At 43.8% G+C, this 4964-nt stretch overlaps 1 pseudogene; it reads left to right on the top strand.

The window, feature by feature from the left end:
- Positions 1-2347, top strand: part of LOC119570493 — a 12356-nt pseudogene extending 10009 nt beyond the window's left edge.
- The last annotated feature ends 2617 nt before the right edge of the window (positions 2348-4964 follow it).

Here is a 4964-nt window from a genome sequence, read left to right as displayed (position 1 = left end):
TAATGCAACATAGAAAATCAAACCAAAAGCCCAGTGGTGGTGATTGTGTGACGGCGATCCAGCAAGTCGTCCTCACTCCTCCGTTTCTTTACCATGACCCACTCACGCACATGCGCGGGACTATGGCAAGATCGCGACGGCAACCCGGGTACCAGAATCACCTAATTCAGGCTAAGCCACGTAGCAAGCTACCTGGGCTTGTAACAGTATGCATGATATATATACATATATATATATATATAAATGTATATATGCATATACATACATATTAATAGTTACATATATGGCCATATATATATATATATATATATATATATATATATATATATATATATATATATATATATATATATATAAATATATATATATATATATATATAATATATATATATATATATATATATATATATACGTATATGTATAATACATATACACACAAATATATACACACACACACACACACACACACACACACACACACACACACACACACACACACACACACACACATATATATATATATATATATATATATATATATATATATATATATATATATATAATATAAATATATAATATATATATATATATATATATATATATATATATATATACATACATATATATATATATGTATACATATATATATGTTATATATATATATACATATATATATATATATATTATATATATATATATATATACATATATATAATATATATTATATATGTGTGTGTGTGTGTGTGTGTATGTATACATACATAAATACATATATATATATATATATATATATATATATATATATATATATATATATATATATATATATATATATATATATATATAATATGTATATATATTTAAATTATATATACATAATATATACATATACATAATATATATATATATATATATATATATATATATATATATATATATATATATATATATATATATATATGAATATATGAGGCAGCGGTGGCCGAGTGGTTAGAGCGTCGGACTCAAGACTGTTATGACGGCAATCTGAGTTCGAGTGTTCGAGTCACCGGCCGGCGCGTTGTTCCCTTGGGCAAGGAACTTCACCTTGATTGCCTGCCTAGCCGCTGGGTGGGTAACCAGCCCAAGCAGTGCCGGTAAATAGAGATGGGACTCGATAAAAACACCGGGCGGAAGGCAACGGCAAACCACCGCTTTAAGTTGCCAAGAAAATCATGGAAGTCCATGATCGCGAAGGCCGCAGTGGCCGAGTAGTTAGAGCATCGGACTCAAGACTGGCACGACGGCAATCTGAGTTCGAGGGTTCGAGTCACCGGCCGGCGCGTTGTTCCTTTAGGCAAGGAACTTTGATTGCCTACCTGGCACTGGGTGGCCAAGCCAGCCCAAGTCAGTGCTGGTCCCAAACCCGGATAAAATAGAGAGAATGATTACCTAAAAGGTAACACCGGCACTCTCCGTGGAAAGGAACTGGGGACCCTACCACGCACTCACTCCAAGAGCATCACAACATGAAAACTACAATTAAGTATCATGCTGTGACCATAGCGGCTCAAACATGAACCTACCGTATAATTTATTTTATATGTGCATACACACACACACACACACATATATATATATATATATATATATATATATATATATATATATATATATATATATATATATATATATATATATATATATATATATATATATATATATGTGGACACGCTCTGGCTCTGTACCAACTCCTGCCCCCTAGCCACCCTGGGGTAATGGGGCGGCTCAGGGGAGGTGGGCCTTGCCAGTCCTCCTCCCCCCAGAAAGACCCACCGGCAACGTCGAAAATAAATGGATATGCTGGGGGAGGGGTGTTGTCCCTCCCACCCAGCAAGTAAGGCGGGCTGTGGGTCCCGCTGGGAGGGCAATTATTGGGTCGCAGAATTGGAACGAGAATTTCTCGTCCCACCTCCGCCCCGGCAGGTGCCAACCCACCATGAAGCTTGTGGGGCAAAGCCCTCGGGAACCCCACAGGTGGATGGGCTGTCCCATAGCCTGCCGACCCCCTTTATTTGGGGCTGTGTCGGTGGGGGCGTGCACTCGGAGTGACCACTCGAGGCTTAACCTCAGGTGTGCTTATCAGGTAGGCGCATGGAACATCTGGATGAGCAGTTACCTCTGGTATCGCGGGAATTGAAGCGACTGGGAGTTGAGGTGGCTGCCCTCTCAGAGGGGTGAGGAAGACTGGTCAGGCAGCACGAGAGTGTGGATGGGTACACCTACTACTGTTGGGCCACAGCAATGGTCACCACTCCAGGGAGTAGCCTATAGCCATATCCAGCCGACTTCAAGCCTCGGTAGTTGATGGTGACACCCGGCTGATAAGCGTATTATGTCATTGAGAACTGAAGGCATGCTTTGGCTCATGACTTTTTTATTGTTGTATACGCCCTACTGATGTTTGTAAAAATTGATGGGAAAGAAGCGTTCTATGCCAAACTCGCATCTGTGGCAAACAATTGCCCCCTGTGTTCTGGGCGACTTCAATGCGGTATCCAGCTGTGACCAAGCTGGCTATGAGATGTCTTTCGGCCCCCATGGCTCGGGAGCTGATCCCATCAGTGAGAATAACTTCCTTCTCCAGGACTTTGCTAGGTTCCCAGAAAAATGAGATCTCGGATCCTGGTACAGCCTCCCAACCTGCATCACTGGACATGGTACAGCAATACAGGTACAGTAGCCAAGGAGTTCTGTGGCACCAACCATAGACTGGTTGTGGCTACCCTGCGGGTCCACCTCAAAACTCCCCGTCCCTCCAGTGGCCATCCAAAGGTGTTTCACCTGGAAGACTAGGGAGGAGGTCACACGCGTCAGTTCACCATGGAGCTCTGACCGATTCACAGAACTCCGAAAACCTGACGGACCATTTGCTTCTGTGGAGCCTTCAAAGCACCTAACACTCGAAGGCGTCAGGAGTCCATTGGCGTACGCCCAAGGGCAAGCATGAATTCATCTCCCTGGAGACATCAGAGGCCACTCGGTGTTGCAAGGCTCGGCTGACTGGGATCAAGGGTCTGCACGCTCCAATGGTGCGTAGGGTCTTGGACACTCGTGAGAAGCTGGACAAGAAACAGTTCATCAGGAATCTTGCTGAGGATGTTGAAGGGCCATTTCTAGTAAACGGACCTTCACCCTGCCTACAAGCCCTGAGGAAAACTGAACTCTAAGCCCTCCTCACAGAGACTGGCAGTTATGTCAAGCAGATGGACAAGATCATCTCAGATCATGTTGGGGTTTGTGAACGTTGGGCTGAGTATTTTTGAGCAGTTTTACCAGGTAGACCCTCAAAACAGGTTAGCTTGGATGTAAGCAATGTTTCAGTGACTGTGATAGGACCCACCCATCACGAGGAACCTCCTACCCTAACAGAGGTTAGGATGCGAATTTCCAAGCTGAAGAGTGGGGAGGGAAAGCTGCAGGCATTCACGTGATATCCTGCTGAAAACTGCTATTAAAAAAAGCTGGGGGTGGACACCTATTGGCTCGGGGCTGCATACAGTCCTGACTGCCACTGGCAGCCTGGTACATTCCCCCTGACTGCTGCAGCGGCATGGTCATCCCTCTGTGGAAGGTGGAAAGTGGATCGTTGGGATTGTAAGCAAACTACCGTAGCATTACACTGCTCAGCATACCAGGCAAGGTTCTCATCCACATTCTTCTAAAATGGATCCGCAACCACCTACTGAAGCATCAGTCTGGATTTACTCCTGGCAAGTCCACGATAGATCGTATACTAATGCTTCGAGTAATTGTGGAACGCCGTCGTGAGTTTGGTCGTGGGTTGCTTGCAACCCCCCCTACATCGACCTCAAGAAGGCGTTTGACTCGATGCATCGGGAATCTGTTATGGGAGATACTGAGACTCAGTGGAATTCCGACACAGATTTATTAGGGCCTCAATAGTAAGCCTTTATACTGGTACTGAAAGTGCTTAAAGTGTGGTGGGGGTTCGTTGAACTTCCTCCCTGTAGTTCGGGGTGAGGCAAGGCTTTCCTTGTACCAGCACTTTTAAACACCTGATTGACTGGATTAATGGGCTAGCCTAGAGGCGTCCTGCGACCAAGACCCAAGTATTCTTCAGGACGTTGGGCCTGTTAGGGGAAACCCGTTCACAGATTGCTTGGCTTACCTTGTTTAACGTAGTCCATAATCTTGGGGACCAAGACCAAGAAAGTCAGAGACGAACTTAGTCTGGCAAAAAGGAGCCATGAAACTCGATCAACAAGAGGCGTTTGGAGATGTCGGTACATATGCAGAAGGACCAAGCTTGCTGGTCTTCAAGGCCTTGATACTGCCAGTTTTAGCTCTCTGGAAGCGAAACCCTGGACGTTATCCAGTCTCTTGGAGTCTCGCCTTGATGCTTTTGTAACAAGTCCTTCACCAGATCATGGGGTCAGTCAAGCAGACCAAATGCCAACCGGAGTTACACTTTGAGCTGGCATGGGACCTGTTACTGCATAAATACAGGATCGCCACTTCAGTCCTATATGAGCCACCCTTAGCTCGTCTCCCTGTGGACGACTCTACCCATCAGTTTTATCTCTCTGCGAGGCCAAGGAAACATGTGGCGACGAACCCAGGAGATAATGGGCTTGGGCAGCTCGATGGGGACCTGTCGTGAAGGAATTAGAGAGGGCACAGTGTGCCTGCCTGGATACCCGCCTCGAGGGATCCTCGTGGCTGGAGCGAATGGTGGATACGGGCCATGCGCCCCCACGGCGTGTAGCCCCGTGAATGATGATTGATGATTATATAGGATTTTTGGTTTTTTTATTATATATTATATATCTATATATATATAACATTATATATTATATATATATAATATGTAATCCTATGTATGTAGTATTGTATATATATACATATGAATTTATTTATAGGTATAAACCCATATATATATATATGCTATATTATATAGATAT

This window comes from Penaeus monodon, unplaced genomic scaffold (assembly GCF_015228065.2).
Source record: "Penaeus monodon isolate SGIC_2016 unplaced genomic scaffold, NSTDA_Pmon_1 PmonScaffold_293, whole genome shotgun sequence".
Classification (NCBI taxonomy): Eukaryota; Metazoa; Arthropoda; class Malacostraca; order Decapoda; family Penaeidae; genus Penaeus; species Penaeus monodon.
This window is presented reverse-complemented; position numbering and strand designations above follow the sequence as displayed.